This window comes from Ambystoma mexicanum, chromosome 5p, assembly GCF_040938575.1.
Source record: "Ambystoma mexicanum isolate Mex_15411 chromosome 5p, UKY_AmexF1_1, whole genome shotgun sequence".
Taxonomy (NCBI): Eukaryota; Metazoa; Chordata; class Amphibia; order Caudata; family Ambystomatidae; genus Ambystoma; species Ambystoma mexicanum.
In genome coordinates this window covers 828,587,464-828,608,590 of record NC_090930.1, presented here as the reverse complement: position 1 = coordinate 828,608,590, position 21,127 = coordinate 828,587,464, and positions in this window count along the sequence as shown.

Here is a 21,127-nt window from a genome sequence, read left to right as displayed (position 1 = left end):
TGAGACCACTTAAAGGGCACACCCTTCTTTAGAAGTAGGGTTAGAGGTCGAATAATTGAAGAAATTCCCAGGATGAAACGTCTTTAAAAATTGGTTAATTCCAAAAATCTTTGGATGTCTTCTATAGTTCTAGGTATGGGCCACTCTAACACTGCTGTCACCTTGGAAGCGTCCATAGCTATACCATCCACAGAAAGAATATATCCCAGGTAATTCACCTTTGTCTGGTGAAATTCGCATTTCTCCAGTTTGCAGAGGAGATGTTTTTTCTGCAGCCTGAAGAGAACTTCTCGGACATGTTGAATATGATCGGAGGGAGAGGAAGAGAAAACTAAAATATCATCCAGATATACTATTACATAATGGAGTAGAATGTCTGCAAAAATATAATCCATAAATCTTTGGAATACGGCCAGGGCATTAGACAGACCAAATGGCATTACCTGATACTCAAAATGTCCAAATGGAGTGCGGAAAGACATTTTCCATTCAGCCCCCTGTCCTATCCGAATGAGATGATATGCTCCACGTAAAGCGAGTTTGGTGTAGATGGAGGAGTCTTTTACAGCCTCTAATATGCCTGGAATCAAGGGCATCGGATATTTGTCCGGAATCGTGATCTTGTTAAGTCCCCTATAATCAATACAAGGGCACAACTCAGTGGTGTTCTTCTTTGGAATAAAAAAGAGAGAAGCTGCAGCTGATGAGGTAGATTCAACTATCAATCCCTTCCGAAGATTGGTTTGAAGGTACTCCTTAAGTACCTGTTTCTCTTTTGAGGACAAAATATAAATCCGACCAAATGGCAAAGGTAAATCAGGAAGTAATTCAATTGTGCAGTCATCCCAGCGATGTGGAGGTAGTTCTGAATATTCTGAGACGGAAAAGACTTCTTGGAACTGCAAATAGGGCTTCCGGAATTTCTTGTATGTGATTGAGGATAGATGTCATTGGGGGACCCTTATTATTAGTATCAGGAATCGAGGAGCTGGGAGCCGACCCCAACAAACAATGCACCATACAATATTCGAATTCCAGGAAAAAAGACCCAGCGGTCCAATTCACATGGGGATTATGCACCCTCAACCAAGGTGAACCTAATATCACTGGGTAATGAGCAGTCCTGATCAAATCAAACTCAATTGGTTCCTGATGAGACGACATCGACATTTGTACTGTCTGCGTCTGTTCCCGAATAGGACCAGAAGTCAAGGAGCTGCCGTCCACGCTTTCAACTGGAACCGCCACTTTCTTAGCGATCCGGGGGACTTTCCGTTGTGTTGCTCATTGATCGTCCATAAAACATCCTGCAGCCCCGCTATCAATTAAAGCAGGGGCCTCTGTTATTAAAGTATTCTCCCAAACATGTTTTACCATCACCACCAACTAACTAAGAGAGACCAATGGAGTTATTTATAGACGTTTGTCCCGAACTCCTTTCAATGCCTTATAGACAATATTCAACAAAAGGGAACAAACCGTCTTTCTCTTCTACTTATTCTACAAACTCTACTCCTATTCCCACACACGGTCCGTGGACCAAATAAAGACCGCGTAAAGGGTTTTAAGAATCAAATACAATACAATTTTATTGAGAAAAAAACATAGCACATAGTATTCTTAAAAGTCAACATATCTAAAAAGAATGTAAAACTTAGTGCACTTTGGTTAAAAAAACCACAATAAAAGTTCTAAATCAGTTTTAAATAAAATACTGAAAAAAACTTTCACAAACCTGCCTAGGTGTCACCTATACCCTCAAAAGAAAACTCCTGCCTATAGAAATCTAAACGAAGCAGTACAACAAAAATTTAAACCCTGGTGTATATTAACACTTTTGGTAGGTAGCACCTTAAAACAACCCCTGTTCTAGGTTTGTTAAAGGTGTGTTGATAATCCACTGTCTGTTAATTGTCTACCCCTTACAATCGCTACTGGGGTAACCATAGCCACTAGATTGGTCAATGTACAACATCTTATAATTTAAGGTGTTCTTATGCCCAACATGTTTCATTCAAAAAACATATTAGCCCAATTACTTGGAATTCATCAGGGGATCCAAAACAAAAATCCACTATACACACAAAAGATAAACAAATTCCAAGACAAGTGATGTTAACTGTCTGAGAAGATGAGGTATGTCTCCACGTAGGGATGCTTCCAAGTTACTGAAGGCTTTAATGAAGGATAACTTGCTGGAAAAGGAAAGGGGAAAAGGGGGGTAGAGCCAGAGAAAGAAACAAAGAGAAAAAAGGGGACTTGGGTTATAAATATACCTCAAATCAACTTACAAGGCTGTGACTAACCTAAGTAAGACTCACCAATCTCAGTTCCGCCGAAGCAAATACTGCTAAATAATCATAGTAAGATCAGTTCCACCATAAGTGGCAGGTGTAATTTTAGTAACAGGGAATCTTATTGATAGACTCCGTTCCGTGGTTCCATTCATGGACGGGTTTTTGCGTTTCCCGACCTACGGGGGGTGCTACAGGACAGTCTCTAAGCAGATGGGTACTGTATCCGCGGTACATACATACACCCTTTGATCTCCAGCGGGTCCTTTCCTCCGCCGTTAAGGGACCTCGAGCAGTCCCCAGCTGCAAGGGTGCTTCCATAGCTGTGGATCTAACAGATGATGTCGGTCTTTCAGAAACAATGGAAGGTTCAACAGGAGTGCGAGCATACCTATGCTTTCTCCTTTCTTTCAAGTGTTCCTGTAGACAGTAATCTAACTGCATCACTAGTGATATCATCTCTGCGAGATTCGGTGGACGACGAACTCTTGAGACTTCATCTTTGAGTTCCTCATTAAGACCACTACGAAACAACGTAATCAGAGCATCAACCTTCCAGGATGTGTCACTTGCCATCTGTTTGAAATTTGTGATATATGTTAGAATATCCTGTGTCCCTTGTCTGTAATCCAATAACTTTTCTTGAGATGCTACTGTGATTTCCTGCCTACCGAACATGGCTTTTAGACTATTGAAAAAGGCAGGGAAAGAATCTAAGATCGGGTTATTGGACGTCACCAAGGGGATCGCCCATGCCAAGGCAGGGCCTGTTATTTGGGAAATCCGGTCTCCGACTCTATGCCGATTGGTCGGGAAGAAAGCTGCCTTGAAGGTGAATTGTACGGTGCAGGCATCTAAAAATTATTTTAGCTTATGAGGGTTCCCATCAAACCTACCCCTGATATAGGGCTGGAGGGTATCTCGGAACGTTGGGGAGAGCGAATCATCTGTCACAGAGCTGAGTTCTCTTGTTTGAGAGTCTGTACTTCTGAAGTAAGGGACTGAACTGCTGACATCAACTGTTGCATTGGCTCCATGGCTAGTGGTTAGTGAGATATCATACAACACTAAAGTATGACCACTTTCTTTTTTAGGGCGTTGCTATCTGTCATGCGCCAAGATTCATAAGTGTATAATAATGACCGTTTCAGAGAAAAAATAAACACTAACCTTGTGTCCAAGCAACAGCATGTGAGGTAATGAAAAGCTCCCCTAGACACCCTACCTCCCTGGCCCAGAACAATGGGACAGAGGAGGTAGGACTCCCAGGGAAACCCTCTTGTGGGGAAAAAACCATGGAAATCTTCTTCAGAAAAGGTTTCTCGGATCTCTGGACTGGAATCTAGATCTTCTGGACGGGATGTAATAGAAGATGTTACAGCTCTGTGACTCCTTTCTGTGGTGAAACAGACGAAAGACTGGATTAAACTCTAGAGAGAGATTTACCTTATAAAGGAGGTAATGGAGGGAATCCAACTTGATCAGAACACAGGAAGGAAGAGTGTCATATGTAGAAACTAAACATGCAGGAAAAAAGAATGGGCAAGAGAAATTAGATTAGAGTGGAATGCCGGCCGTTAGTAGGCGTTAACGCGTGGGGTGTAAGCAGTATTTAGAAATGGAATGCTCTATCAGATTAACACGGGTTAAGCTTGTTACCTTATCAATACTTAAAAAAGCTGCTGATGTTCCTGGATAGTTAGATCTTTCGCCCTCCTGAGAATTCCCTGCAATAGCACAGAACGAGGCTTCGTTAAACTGCTGTGTCCAACAAGAGGTCGGGTTGCTATGGGAGACCTGACGCTACGTACCCGGAAGCAAGTGGAACTCAGGCTTCAGCTTTTCATAAACGCTTCCAAGTCTTTCACGGATCGGGGAAATGACTACAGAAACAAGCAATATGATAAAAAGAGGAACAGACAATAATAGAACTAGGAAACTGACTGATACTGAGTATGAGTGTTTACAGAGAGGTTCGCAAGGCGGAGCTGGGGCCGTGAGCAGCGTAGTGAATGGTTCTTGTGACAGGAGCTCACAGTTAGCTGAATTACTAAAGAGAGGAATCTGAATTAAAACAGTTCAAGAGAGAGCACAAACAATAGAATACATCGAAGGATGCAGAGGCGAACGTACGAGCGTTGACTAAGAGAGGTAGCAACGCAGTGAGAGTCCCGTCGTGCAGGCAGAAAAGGCTTTGGTGCTGCAGGGGGCGGATTCCACAGGCCAGACCCACTCAAGAAAGCTGCAACCCTAACACAGGAATCAGGCGCCATGTTAGGAGTACCTGAAGCAATGGAGTGAATGCAGCGCAATCTATGCCACAATCACCAGTGGAAATGCTCCCTCATGACACTAGTTGTAAATGCAGAAGTATCAGATACTAGCAGCTGTCTTCTTATGCATCAAACCACAGCCTTCATTCCACATGGATATTAAGGCTGATGACCATGCACTCCATTCGGCATCTCGTCCTGCGTGTATGCTGGAGGTGCAACGTTGGCAAGTCACACATTTGATGATGAACTCTGCCATGTGTTCCTGTACATTTGGGATAAACCAATCCTCCTGTAAATCTTATGCAGTGGATTCTTTGGAGGTGTGTGCTGGTTGATGCATTTGTTCAAGGGAAATTTTAAGTCATCCCTGGGGCATGACAGGCTTCCCTGAAAAGTGTTTATTAAATCTGAGTGGGATAAAGAACACCCTCTCTTTATCCATAATGCTGCTCTTGCTGAGGGTCACATCCCTGTAATTCTATTATTTGTGCCACGGTTAGGACATTGTAAGGTTCAGTAATGTGTACTTGCTGTCCTGCTGTCATGTGATGTATGGAGGCGTGGTAAATCTTTCTGAATCATGTGGTTAATATGCTGCTTATTTTGCTGCTGTCTTTGCTACATCATTGCCCTGAGATACAAAATATGTACCTCTTGTATGGGCTGCACACTTCACTACTGCTAATGCTGAAGGAAATGGCAGTGCTTCTATTAGTCTGGAAAGTAAATCAGCATGCTGCACATGTGTGACATCCACATTTCTAAACCCCCTCCTCTTTCATCTGGACAACCCTGAGCGTACAGTTGATGTGACATATGCTGAATCTGAATAAATGGTGGCACAAAATCCTTTTAACATTTCTAAAACTGGTATTAATGCCACAAGCTCTGCTGCTTGTGCCAAATAGTGTAATGGAAGTCACATTTTTACCATTATCTCAAACTTCCCATCCTCATCCTCTATCCTTATATTGTACCACTGCAGCCACTGCTAACCCGTTTTCTGCTCGAGCGTCGATGACCCATCAATGAAATATATCTCTCCTTCCTGTAAAGAGTCCTCTCTAAACTGGGGTACATCATCTAATATATCTTGATACGTAGCACAATCGTGTACATATTCACCTTTGGCAAACAACAAAGTTTGGACCAGTGGATCAGGGTGACACAACTCACTATCTCAATTAGTACACATTTTATTAAATGAATCAAAAATAAACATATATCTGTATGTTTCCTTTAAAACAACATTTACATTCATACAGGAAAAAAGTCACAGATCTTTCACAATTCAGGCATTTAAACTCTCAATCCCTCATTCATACTTACATACATACAACCATAATGGCCTACTATACGTAGCGTAGCCACAATCTAATACTACACCAATAATAACAAGTCACTATTCAACTGACCCTATCCTTGTTAAGAGTGTCATATACAATTTTTTTATATAATTTTCAAACAGTGTGTGTGGTTGTTGACACGTGTTTCGGTCACTTTACACAAAAAATAATGCCCTTTTCTCCTTAAAACCTTCCTCGGGACGTGAGGCAAAATCAAGATGTCCTGCCTCTCTCATGGACTGGAGTAAGCCATACCAAATCTAAAAAATATACAGAAAATAAAACTTAGCAGGGTTTTGTGTCATCCCCATTTCTTCAATCAATTACTTTTATTGTCAAATATGCATTTCTCAATAGTAAGTGCATCATACTCACCCCCGTGTACCAACTTCGGGGATGTAGATAGATGTGGTAGAATCAATCCTTCAACAGGTACAGCTGCATTTGGCACCACCAGACATTCTGCTTCAACAATGTTATTTAAAGGGCAGAGGTTCTACACCATCCTCCAAGATCCCCCTTTTGCCTTTTTCACTTGATATATAGCTGTGTTAGATAGATATTCTGATGGCTGCATGATGCCCTGTCACCACAATGCTAAAATAGTTTCATAAATCGCTTCATCTGCTTCCCGTGACATGGGATAGGACCCTATTCCTTGCAAGAGACCCACATCGTGGAGTACGCTGGTCAATATTTCTTTAGGCACCCTATTCAGATCTTCTTGTAGGAGTGCTGATGGTGCTTTGGTAAGAAGTATTCTCTGGGGAACCTTTCTGTGTTCTACAACCAATTGAGATGTTATGCATATCTGAAAGGCCATCTCCCTTACATCATCATCGTCTGTAACAGGCTGTTCATCGGTCAAGTCTGTCAAGCGTTGTACTGGGTCAATACATAAAACAGCGTGCCATTCATTGCCATCATCATATGTACCATGCAAAACTGCTTGGTCTTTCTTTGTTATGGCTGCTTCTAAATGTATTGTGATAGCGATGCCTGGCACCACTGCCTTGTGAACTGCTGGTCTGAACAGAAACTCTGTGGATAATCGGATTGTGTGGTCTTTGATCCTGGGCACCCATTCTAACAGTGTCTGTATGCGTAAATGAATAACTCTGGATGAAGTGGTGCACTGTGCAGAGCGCATTGGGAGCAGAATGCTTGTTTGATTGCAGCTACCCATGTGTAATACATGCCTGGGGTGGAACACACTATGCCCTTTTCGGAAAATGAGATTGCCATTTTTAGTTTGCTCATAATATCTCTGCCCCATATGTTAATTGGTGCCTGTTTTGAATACAACAAGGATGCTACAACGTCTTGTGTGCCTATGGTAAAGGGCAAATCTTCAGTGACAGGAACCATTACAACAGCCCCAGAAAATCTCTGTGTGTCCATTATTTTGTTCAACAAAGGAAACCTTCCTTCATACAAGACTTGGTAGTCCCTGTATTGAACAAAAATGAAAATGTCCTGTCACCTATTGTTCCTGCAACCTGTGCTTCCTCTTCTGGGTCTGCAGATACTGGCCCTCATTACGACCCTGGCGGAATTCGGAAAACGATGGCGGAAATGCAATACCGCCATCGAATAGCGCTCGGTGCGACTATGACCCGTCACCGCAAAGTACGATGCCATTAGCGACACCGTAGTGAACGCCAACGCTAACTGCACCAAGCACGCGCGCGCGCGCCATGCCAAACCCTAAACACCACCATGGCGCAACGGTACGCCAATTCCGACCCCAGCGGACATGTACCTAACGCCATCAAGCATGGCGGAATGCACCATTCCGCCATGGTGAGAAGTACGGCATCGCGAATCAACCGTAAACGGCCCCACTGACTGCCCGTACACCGCTCCCTGCCCACAAAGTACAACTCCCCGTAGGTGCAACGAAGCCACAATGCAACCAGTGAAATGCACAAGTCACCCATGCATGCCAACGAACAAATGAACCTCAAGAGGGGCCAATGGGAGATGCAGGGCACAGATGGCACGAATACAGAAGCCATCCCAATGGACATGACCACAGTCCCCCACCAAGAAACGCACGCAAACACAGGCACCTGTGACCAGCAATATTCAGAAAATCACAACATTCCACCAGTCCACCTGGCTGACCGGCATCTGTCACACAAAACCCAATCCCCCGCCCCTGAGCATGACAACATTCAAACTGTCATATTGGCAGCCCCCATCCCTGACCTCACGGGCTTCGTAGGCAAACGCGCCCAGTACAGGACCACGCAACAAAACTCCGAAGCTGGAACCCAATGCAGATCCCCTCACAATACATCGCTCCCCAAATAGGAATATGCCACATCACTTGCAAAGAAGAACGCTACACGGCCCATATCAGAATAGAATTTTAATGCACATCAATATCACCAAGCCCATACAGCCATCAGGCCATGAACTCCAAAACACATTTCACCATTGTGGGCTGCATCCGCAAGATATGACCAGCCACTACTTGTGTGACGCCCTGTTCCCTCATGGTACACAGAGCCACATTCACGTACGAAAAGGCAACATGGAAGCGCACAGAACCGCAGGGCCGTCCCAATGGGGAGGCACTAGTCCAGCTGAAAGGCCGAAATGTTGCTCCGAGCCACCAGTACTGCGTAAGGGCATGTGGCCCATTGGCGATCGTCCCATAAGATCGTAATGCTGCTCCACTGATTAACACGAAGCAGCAGGTGTCGGGAGTAAAACCCATCTGCAGGAGTGGCATACAGATGGCAGTGGCAAAAGGGGAGGAGATACCTGTCAACCAAAAGAAAAGAAACAGAATAGAATGGCCATCAGAACTACATTCGAACAACTCACTTCAATGATCACACTAGATCCACAGCCATATGCATGCAAGCCCACTCCAAAGGATCATCACCATCCCAAAACCACTTGCGAATCATAACTATCTATATCGAGGTGAAAACACCATCATAAACGAGTGTACCTGTGCATGCGTCTGTGAAAACAGAATCCTTCAGATGGGATTGGTAACGTGCATGGACACAAGTGTCTGAAGGCGCGTCGAGACAGGGAGGGCTCAACAAGGCCAGATAGACGATGGTCCCACTATGGCAGCCCTGCATCACATAGCGCAGGGGGGGCGGACAGATCCCAAGAAGCCCTGTACATGGCAAACTCTGTATCAAATCACCTGCCCATGCATCCATTCATCATTCCCTCATCCCGTAATGAAAACGCCTGAATATTTACTCACATAACATTAGAAATATCCATTGAGTCTGTGCGTTATGCAGCCTGCAAAATCCACAGTGCCCCAGCACGTAATTCCAGTCTAGTGAAGTAACATGTATTTGGGAACGTCCTGCCTTATCGTCCACTACGCAATTGCGCATCCCATACTATTCATATCAATCATAGCATTCTCGCCATGGCCCCTGTCCCAAGGACATTGAACAATAGAACGTTATATTTGCAGTAAGACCTGTGGGCATCTCCTCGCCGCTAGCTGAAAACCGAAAGCGCCGCCCTTCGAATTCCTCATTTGCAACATCACGTCGAAGAGGCATCTGTGGCCGTTTGAAAACACTAATTAATCCATCGAGTGCGGCTGTGTGTGAAAATGGCAACTGCCTTCACCCACGAATGGGACGCCCCGCCCGTCGTTGCAACTCGGTACAGTGATGAATGAGGGCCCACCGTTACTCGAGTACTACGTTCCACTGACCCTTCACAACTCTGTTCGCGACTGCACAGATAGTATGTGAAACAATGGGACCACAGCAGAATGAACATATCAACCAATGTTACACGGCCATCGGGTACAAATACAAGATTGCAATAGCAAGATGCCATTCCACGAATTGAAGCGTTGTGCGCGGGACGTGCTCGGCCAAAGGGGAGAGCAGTTTGCACAGGTGGAATGAATCACCACAGGTGGAGGCCATTCAGCCTGGAAACACATAAATTGCACAGCCAGTCTCCTCCCACAACCACACCGAAATGCTACCGGCAGGACTCGCGATGTTGGCCCTGGGGGACCTGATAGCACTGCAAGTACTCCAACTCCAAGAAGAAGACGAACACCAACTACAACCGGCCGCACGGAGGAGACGCAGGAGGAGGAGGAGGCCAAGGCAGGGCCAGCAAGGGCCGCCAGCACAGCCACTACCACCACGCAGGCAGCCCGCAATCCCACGCCTCCGAGCACATCCGTTCAACCTCACTGATGAGCAGATCCACACCCTCTACCGTCTGGACCGGGACACCATAACCGCCATTGTGGACATGACACAGGCTGACCTTGTCAGCATGATAGATAGCCCAACCGCCATCCCACCCCTACTGAAGGTGGTGTCTGTACTCCACTTCCTGGCCACAGGCACCTACCAGCACACAGTCGGACAGTTGCATGGCATTTCTCAGCCACTGTTCTCACGGACACTATTGCAAGTGCTCGATGCCCTCCTGCAGCACGCAGACGACTACATCTCCCTACCACGCTCGGAGCAGGAAATTACCAACACAAAAGTGGGATTCCATGCACTTGCCGGCATACCTGGTTGCATTGGTGCCATCGACTGCACCCATGTGGAATTGGTCATCCCACATGCCATGGAGGCCCAGTACCGCAACCGAAAACAATTTCATTCTCTGAATGTACAAATGGTGTGTGACTCCAACAGGATCATTACACATTGTTGTGCCCGATTCCCTGGATCAACCCATGATTCTATGGTCTTGAGGAACTCTACAATACCACGCTACATGGAGCGACACGCAGGGAACAGATCCTGGCTACTCGGTGAGTCTCATTACATGCATGATAATGTGGGGTATGTGATTCGGCAATGACCTGGCAGGAAGGGGGGGGGTGTGCGTACGTAGCAATGGCATTCCACATCATACGTTTCTCGTCCACATACAGGTGATGCTGGATATCCACTGAAGAGATGGCTCCTCACACCAGTCCGGAACCCACGGGACCAGCATGAGGAGGACTACAACCATGCCCACTCACGTACCCGTGTAGTCATTGAACAGGCATTCGGCCTACTGAAGGGTCGTTTCCGCTGCCTCAGCAGGTCTGGCGGGGCACTCCTGTACCGCCATGAGAAGGTTGCAAAGATGGTGATGGCATGTGTCATGCTCCACAACATGTGCGTACGTAGAAATGTGCCCATGCCCCCTGACGCAGAACTGCAAGCACCTGATGATGGTCATGATGAGGGTGGGGATGTGGCAGCACCTCAAGGAGTCCGCGAGGCACAGGAGGGCCGTGACATTCGTCAGCATCTCATAGATGCATGCTTCTAGCACTCACGCCTGGTGGCTGATACATGGACACGGGACTCTTGTGTGTCTGGGACATGCACAATATGGACTGTACGCCTATGATGGCCTAGTACACAAAGATCAATGTCCACACATCTCATTGGTTGATCGTGCACTTTTTATGGCATATGTGATATCATGTGGAACACCCTATCGACCCGCCACCCAAGTGAGCCCAACACACCCCCTCCACCCTCCCACCTCCCCCCCGAACACCAGTGTCCAAAGATGCTCATTGTCAGTGGGCAGTCGCTATTGCAAGCCCCCTCTGCGGGTATCAGGGGCACCCCTGCCTGTGGAGCGCAGGTTCCTCCCAGATCTACGTTGGGGGCTGCCCTGGACGGAACTTGCAACGGATGATGTCTCTGCCTGCTCACGTCCATGCATGTCCCTAAGGGTTTGTGAGAGCTCAGTGAGCACACGGCGCACTGCGGCAAGTTTGGCACATACGTCCTTGGACGTCGCATGCAGTTCCCCCCTCAGGCTCTCGGTGCTTCTCTCCATTTGGACTCTCAAGCTCTCGGTGCTACTCTCCATTTGTGTCCTTAGTGTCTCTGTACTCCTCTCCATTTGTGCCCTAAGTGTCTCAGTTGATGTTTCTATGTCTGCCTTAGTGCCCCCACATTCATCGGCATGGTCCTTGAGGAGCGTGGCCAGTTGCTGCTGTTGCACGATTAACTGGTCGAGGGACTGTTGCCTCTGCTGGGCCATGGCCATTTGCGGGGGTGTCACAGAGGGGCTGTTGTCCTCATGTTGCCCTGCCACAGGGCTTGTGGGGGATGGCCAGTCGTCGTCTTGTGGGTGCCCCTGCGTGGTATCCTCATGTTGTACGGGATGGGACAGACAGGGGGATTGGGACAGGTCATGGATGGATCTGACTTCGACATCCCCGTCTTCTGTGTCGGAGCATGCTGCCATCATTGGGGTGTCACCTATGGTGCTGCTGCCACCGGAGGCAGTGCCTTCTGTGGCATCCGTTGGGGGGACCTGTGGTGGTGGTGTTGTGGGCATGCTGGCTGCTGGGGTGCCTGTTGATGTTCCCTCCTCTGTGCTGCCACCTGATTTGTGCTGCTGCCGTGTCTTGATGCGTGCAGCTGAGGTGGAGGGTCTTTGGCCGTTGGTCTTGGCCCTCTTTGCAGGTGTGCTGGTAGGGGTGTCCTGAAGCTCGTCGTTTGGATCGGACCCTGTGGTGGAGTAAAGGAGGGCGAGGGTTATTGATGGGTCTGTGGGAATTGGAATGGCATTGTATCACATGCATTGGGGTGGTACCTGAGGGTGATTTGGGTCGGGGCCTTGGAGGTGCTTTCATTTGTGTGTGGAGTGAGGGTGCAGTTGTTTGGCAGCCTGCAGTTAGGGTGTGCCTGCTTCACGTGTAGTGCGTGTTTTAGGGGTTTTTAATTATTTATGTATTTATTGTGGGTTTTAACGTGCCCTATCAGGCCGATGTGTGTGGACGTTCTCCTGGACATGTGTTTCTGTTGCACTATGTGGACGCATGGTACTTCACATGGATGGACTTTGTGGATTTGTCATTGTTTTATTTGGGCCACCTACCTGAATCTTCGGATGTCTGCACTCCTTTCTCCATCCCTCCGACTCCCTCTATGCTCTCCATTCCGATGGTGGAGGCACAGATTTCTTCCCAGGGGGTCAGCTTGATGGGTGATTCAGGACCTCCCCCGGTGGCTGTGGCAATGTTGCGGTTGGCAGAGAGTATGCTGCGGACGCGTATCCGCAGGTCGTCCCATCGCTTACGGCATTGCTGTGGGGTGCGGGGTGCGGTCCCCACCGCACTTACCCGCTGTGCCACCAGAGCCCATATGGCCTTCTTGTTTGCAAGTGCCGTCCTGGTCATTTGCGTGCAGAAGACGACGGCAGCATTCTCCTGGAGGGTCTCTGTTAGCACGGTGAGTTCCTCACGGGAGAAGTGGACCTGCCGCTTGCGGTCGCACGCTTTCTTCGCTCCTTTTCCCATTTTTCTTGGTTTCGCTAGGGTGGATGACGGGTTGGGGTGTGTCTCAGGGTAGTGATTTTAGTGGTTGTGTGGTTTTAGTGGTTTTATAGGTGTACGGCGGGATGTTTCCCGTTCCGGGCCCATGTTTTAACTTCCGTTTCCGTATATTTCCGGTCACCGTACTTTCCGGTAGGCGCACACTGCGGTGTCCGCTGTGATGGGTGGCGGTATTGCACCTAGGGCGCCGTACGGCGGCGGTGTGGGCCGTTTTGGGGTCATTTCCGCCATCGCGGACTTTGCACTTCCGCCATGCCGTGGTGCTCGTGCCCGATGGGTCGGAATGGGCCGCACTTTGCTCCTTCTTGCAATGGCGGAAATGCTATTTACGCTGTGGCGGTCGGGTCAGTCACTTTCCGCCAGGGTCGTAATGAGGGCCACTGACAGAACCAGGCACATTAGAGCCCTTTGTGGGCTGTCTTATGTGGTGGTCATATCTGTACCTCGGAATGTGAAAGCGTTTCCTCCTAACAATGTTACTCCGGTGTAGTGTGGTACTGCACCTTGGGGTAACACATTTTTGTCCTATTGCTGAGTACAATCATGTGCCTGAACTTGGAGTACATTCTGTTTTGGGCGTTTGAGGCAACTGTGGCTGTTGGGTCATACTCTGCATAGTTTGGGTAGCAGGGGGAATCTGGTGTGTGGTGTTTTGGGTAACTGGGTGCACGTGTTGTGGCAAGGGGAATTGCATCTGTTGGGGTTGCATCCGAGGCTGTGTGGGATATGTTATGTTCTGCTATGCAGGGATACCCCAGGGCCATATTGCACCTGATTCCTGCTCTTGCACTCTCGTGCAAGATGTACCATTCTCCCACAAATAAAGCACAGTCCTCTGAACCTTGGTTTTTCTCCTCCATATCCAAATCCTCTCCCCCTTCCTCTCTGAAAGCCACCCCTTGCTTGTGGGAAATACCCTCCCTGTGGAAAATAACCTACCTGTGGAACTTGTGGAGGACATTCTACTTGTTGATGAAACTCTGCTTGTGGGGAATACCCTAAGACACTACCCCTTCCCTATTGGTAATTGTACTCAGACTGCCCTTCTGGGATGCTGTGGGATGTTTTACCCTTGCAGCCAAGCCCTACCATAAAACTGTGCAGTACTGGCATGGAAAACATCATGATGGCCAGAACTCCCCAGAGAGTGCACAGGGAAAACATGAAGAATAGGCTGCCACCCATTTTTGCCTATGTTGTGAGCACAGGAGGGCACTGCCTAAAACCACCATTGGGCTACACACACAGTAGCCTGAAACCATTGGGAATGGCAATGCTGATTGCCAAAAAGCAACTCAGAACTGTGGGGAATTCATTTTCTTAATCCCAAAAAGGGTTGGAATACCGGTACTCACCACTATCAGAAAGCCGGCGTTTTAAAACCACCAGACTTTTGTGTAAAACTGAACAGAAGAACCCAAACCAGACCAAGGAAAGACTTGCTAAGAGGTGGATACAATGTAAAACTATATTCTGAAATGACTTGAAGGAAGTCATTATTTAATGTATAGGTAAAAACTGTAAGTTTGATTTAAACTGGGAACTAAAGTGACATTTAGCTGAATTCTGCCTGACAACTACCCCCGACAGGAGAAACCTGCTCAACCACTCTTCCCAGGCCTAGCTGCATCCTGCTTCCCCACCAAAAGGAGTTGACACCTCTCTGATTAGATTAGGGGAGGGGCACCGCAGGAGGTTGAACAAAGCCTTGTCCTGGACTCAGGCAAATGTTATATTGGGGGGGCCGTAGAGTGGCTTCCTCTTGGGAGAAGTGGGAGGAGAAGTGCCTGTGAGAGCCAGCTGAGCTTGGGGGAAGTGGATAAACCAGTTCTTCCACCATGTGATGTGGGAAGCCACACCCCTTTCTGACCAGGGCATAAGTTAAAAAGATAGATAACTCATAGTGCGGACTGGTCAAAATTATATAAGTAATATCATTATTCTTGTGATTTTTCTGTGCACGTTTTAAGAGGCGTTAGGACCATGTGGTGTATTCTGGGGGGTTGCTAGCGGAAAATAGGGTCTTACTCCAAATGTCTGCATGTAAAATATCTGACACTTCATCAATTAATGTCCATACTCCTTGCGCACATGTGTGTAATTTTGGGTAAATGTCCGATATTGCAAAACCAGTCAAAAAGCGCAAAATGTTGTCATTTTTGAATGCAAGCCCCCAGGAAGATCAGAGGCGGACAAGCATGGACCATAAGGAATATATAATGTGTACATGTAATTTCAGCAAATTGTGTATCTGGGAAATATGTATTTGAATCAAATATAGATTTGTGGGCAAATTGACCGGGGGAGGATCCTCTGACCCATAAACAGACCTCATCATGATGACAATCCATTTCCTTCCCCCAATCATGGGAGAGGGAAGAATTGGGCCAATGACAAGTAGAGAGGGGCAGGCTTCGCTAGGCCCAGGCACACACCCATTTTCAAAACACATAAAAAGGGCCACTGAAACCCAGGTAGAGGATTCGCTTTCCACTTTCTTGCGGGACGCTTTGCCGGGAGACTCCAGACTTCAAATCCATCAACCTCCAGAGACCAGAGATCCAGAGATCCAGAGAGACCAGAGATCCAGAGAGACCAGAACTGTGCAGTGCTGAGAGCAGAACCAGAGACCAGACCGCTGTTCAGAACCACCCGCCAGAAGTCCCGTCCAACCTGACCAGACCTTGACGGCTTATTTCAAAAATATAGTGTGAGTACTCACTTTGCAAAACCAATCTCTTAGTTTAAAATAATCTAAACCAAACTATTTTAGCCTATTAGAACTGCCTCCTAGAATCGTGTCATTCTGTCATCTTTAAAACTGAGAACTGGCATCTGTCATTCTGAGCTTTAAAATTTAAAATCCGAAAAACTACTTTCACAAAATCGCCCGTATCTCCGGAACCGTTTAACTTTCACCTTAAAGCTAAGATTCTAGGCTTTCCAACGAACCTAGAACCGACTTCCTACTCCTTATAGTGCCTCCGTAATTACGCTCGACGCACGCGAGTAAATTTGCCGCGATTTGACATTTTGCACAATTTCAGCCACGTGTAAAAATTTGCAGCTTCTTGCTTTCCTTTGCTAAAATTCGTTTTAACCTGCTGGTTACACATAGAGCATTGCTAAAGTGAGCCTGAACTAATATAAACTAGATATCACCCGCCCTGAACCTCTAGAGGGAATTAAAAGCATTTTTAGCACATTTCTCACTTCATTTTCATCCCATTCAAAGCATTTTGGGCCTGTGTTTCAAACTTCTACCTGTTTCCTCTAAGCTTGCTGGGGGGGAACTAAATTTCGTATTGTATTTGATTGCATTCCTGAGAACTGTGAGCTCCTCTTTCCATCTCCTTCCATTTCTTACATTGCATAGGGGGGGGAGGGTGAATTGCCAGAGAAAAAGTGATTATCTTATCTTTTGCTAAAATCATATCAAGTATTTCTGTACTGCATTTTATGCCTCATTGCTTTTCCCTTGAAACCATAAAAGTAAAACCATAAAAGTATTTTTGCTACCTTATCCATCCTATACCCACTCCTCAAGAAGTGTGCTAGTGTTAGGTTACCCATTGTTGATCAACATTATATTCATAAGTGTGATATCAATTATTAATTTCTTATAAAAGTGTGATATATATATCTTGTTAATTTTTCAAATAAACCTTTTAATTTGCAAAACAAGCCTACTTCTTGGCTCAGTGGGGTCAGGGGGATTCTAAGAGGGGGGTGTTATACAAGGGTTGTCATCCAGAGTACTGAACTGGACATAAAAATACATCAATAAAGGTTTTCCTCAGCATCCCAGACTAGACATTGACTTAGCTGTAGTGTTGATTGAATATCGCTTACAATGCTTGTAAATACTGCTGCTTCCATGCTAAATTCAGCTAATTTCTTTTGTACCAGCATCTCTCCTGCCTTCTGAGCTTGGTCTATTTTGCTTCTTTCCTTTTCCTAGTTGGCTCTCAATGGTGTACTATGTGTGCTTGTATCCCGGCCTATCCTTTTGTCTCAATGCTTACCACCTTCCCTAATTCTGCCTGTACCGCTTTGGGGAGCTATTTCACCAATATGTGATAGAAAACAGGAATGTTCTTAACCCATTGTTGTCATGTCGCTAACCGCCACATCTCCTGTATCTGCTGAATATACAGTGGCGGGTTTGCTCTCACAGTGCAAGTGAAGATCAACTACATGTCTGAGGTATCTGGTTACATTTCACTTAATACTCTCCATATGTGTGCTCAGCAGTTTTTAAATGTGCCATTATGGTCATTAATGTTGAATGTTACTCCGTCATATCCTGCCTTTTTACAAAGTGCGTCTGGTTGTTCACCCACTAAAGAGGAAAACAAACTTTTCATGTCTCTTACAGCGAGGGTTATCCGTGCTGTCTCTTTCTCATGTGTGTAAATCCACTTGCCTTCCCCCGCCGTGAGGGGCAGCAAGCTGTTAATTAAATTCTCCTTATCCATATTTGGCCAAGGCACATACTCCAGCCCTCCTCGGCCAAACAGGCTCTTAAGAAGCTCAGACTTGAGGAGAGGGCTTGGCGAAATGAGTCAGGATATCAAAGTCTCACCAGTAACGTGATTTCAGAAAACCACAGCAGAAGACATGAGGCCGACAACAGGATGTAGGTGACTTTAAAACCTGAGCTTTGCAGCGTATCCCAGTGGCTGTCAAGGAAGGGCAGGCCAAACCATTACAAGCCTTGTTTTTACAGAGCTGCCACGGGAGATATAGCCCCAGAGTTTTTCTATGTGAAAGAAGGCCTTACAAAACTGCGTTTCTGGCACCCTACATAGGAAATGTGCAGCAATGGTGGGGCTGAACCACAACGCATTGTAGGGATGAAGGCTTGGATCCACATCCCTATGTGGAGAAGCATTGCAGAGTCTGAACATATGGCCACAATGTGAGACAGGTTAGTGAATCAAATGACCTGTGATTGTTAAGAAGAAAAGAAACATGTTTTAGACATAAGATTTAAGGGTAACCAAGGGAGGAAACATACTTGGGCAGTCTAAAGTAAATCTTGAGTAAAATAAGAAGTACATGGAAAGGGGGTGTGAGACCCATTGCAGGGTCGCAGGTGACATGAAAGGAAAAACTGTGTGACAGAGAAAAGACTGATAGAATGTAAAACTCAATATTTCCAAATGAGAAATAACAGAATGAATACCAGATATTGTTAAGTTTGCAAGTGTTTTAAGTGAAGCACATGAGAAAGCCCTGGCAGGAGAGCATACCCGGCAGATGCAAGTTTACAAGTTTGTCAAGTGAAGCAGATAAGAAAGTCCTGGCAGGAGAGTATACCAGGCAGATTCAAGTTTGCAAGTATGTCAAGTGAAGCACATAAGAAAGCCCTGGCCAGAGAGTAAACCATGCAGATTCAAGTTTGCAAGTGTATCAAATGAAGTACATAAGAAATACTGGCAAGAGAATATAGCAGGCAAAGTCAAGTTGGACAGTGTCTAAAGTAAACCACATGAGGAAGTCCTTTACGAGGACACATCAGGTATAGCCAAAGACTTTGTTGAAACTACATTGGAGAGCAGCAGAAACCTGGTAGAGGAGTATGCCAGGTATCCTACAAAATGAAGACAACTAAACTGCAAAAAACTCAACAAACCCAATCCGGGCTACAATATTTAAGGCGGAAAACCGCTGAACTTCCATATTCTAAAAATTCTATATTAATTACAATCCAAATGATTTTCATTGGGTAATTGTCATTGAGCCCCTAATTAACAATATACATTGAACAATCTGATTTAGGGTTTTCTTTTTCACACAGTAATTAAAATACCACCCCGCAACATAATCTACTAGTCAGCTGAAAATGTCGCACTCCCATTGGTTGGCAAGCTCTTCCATAATTGGACAGTGATACCTGAGACAGCTTGGGCTGTAGCATCCCACTGGAATGGACCATTGATATTGTGTGCGGGAATCAGTGAGGTCAAAACTGTGTTGCTTCCCCTGGAAAAAACACAATCCCTTCTCCATGAAAGGCCCTTTGGCCTTCCTCCCTTTGTACCTGCAACTCCCATCTCGAGACATTCTGCCAACTCTGGATGTGACCTTCTAGTTATCTGTTCACAATGAATAGCTGTATGAAAAAACAAGTGTGCGGCCCTGCCCCATGAAACACATTTCTTCTATTTATCTGTTTTAACATGGCACTTTTGCCTCCGGACCAAATGCCCTGCTCTCAGTGGGGGCTCCGTTCTCACATCTAATTCTTCAATTCGGCAACGGTACTGTGTGGGCTTTCTTGTGTGTCTCACTTTGTCCTTCACAACCATTATGTATTAATTCCGCTATCACCTGAGAAGGCACCTGCTGCCTTGAGCCCTATTTCACGCTCCTGAGAACGTTCCTTCTCACAGCAATTAATTGAACACTGTTTGGTGTTTGGCATACCTTCTCATTTTGACCGTGGCGGCGTGCAGCTTCCTGCCCAACAACAATATGAAATTTCAATTAAAAGACCATAGCTCCAAATTGTGGCCTAGCATCCTAGAATGGCAGGATCTGCAGCATGTAGCAATGGTGTAGTTCAACATGCATCTGATGTGGTAATGGAGTTGGGGGAGGTGGCTAGGATGGACTATGAATGTTTGAAGCTAGCTTTAATAGCTAGATTTGGGAAGACCCCTTCCCAGTACCTTAAGAGGTTTAGGACCCTCAAAAAGCAGGATGGTACCCCTCGGGCTACCTGGGTGAGTGAAAGTTTGAAGAACTTAGAGGGATGGATTAAGGGTTACAGAGTGAACACTTATGAGGGAATGAGAAATCTTGTTATGTTGGAGTCAATTTATGATGCCTGCTCTCTTGAGCTCAGACAGCACTTGGCTGATTCAAAGGAAATATATCCCAAGAAGCGAGCTAAGGCTGCTGACTTGTGGGTTGCCAACAGGGCTACTCACAAGGATTCAGGGGTCACTCAGAAAAAGGATGAGGGAAAGCAGCCACCAAAAGGGAACCAAGAGACTTTTAATACCTCCCATCCCAAAGAGGGCCAAAAACAACAAAATAACCAGGGTAAGCCCAAGGTAAACCACATAGGGCTAGTGAGTCCTCTGGTGTTCAACCAGAAATAGGTCAGCAGAAGCCCCCCTTCCAGAGAACATTTGGAACATGCTATGTCTGTGGGGCAACTGACCATAGCAAAGGAGATCCCAGATGTAAGGGTAAACCTGCAGGGATCAGCACAGTCTCCATAGCCTTCACTCCTGAGGAGGAAGCACAAGTGACTAGTGCTCACGTTGAATTCTTTGCTGAAGAACCCTTGGGTCTTCAAGCAACTGTATCCTTAGAGTCCATGGGTCTGGTTAGCAAACAGAATAGGGGTGTGTATGACACCCTACCAGAAAACACTAAAGTATGTTACATGGACAGTGTTCTTGTCAATGGCCAGGATACTCCTGCCAGGAGAGACACTGGGACCAGCAGAACAGTATTGGATACAAGCTTTTTCAAGCCTGAGGATGTTGCCAAGGCACCCAACGGTCCCAATAATTTTTCTGGAGGTCCTGTCCAGACGGTTCCTATTCTACCAGCCCTCATTCAGTGTAATATCATGACAGTGAGGATTCCTGTCAGTGTTCAGACTGAGGTGACTGGGAGAGTCCTGTTGTCCTGTTGATCTAAAAACTCTAGGAGTAGTATCCAGTACACCCAGGCCCCCTAGTATGGAGAAGCAGAACCAAACCAAATTGGCTAGAGAGGCCACCTTAAGGGACCCCTCCAAGCCTGTGGGAACCTCTACTGAGAACCCCAACCCAAGTCCTGGTGTTAGTAAATTGACCTCTAACCCAGGCAAATTTCAGGCTAGAATGTTATGGAAATGTGAGCCCCAACCAAGCTCCATCATTG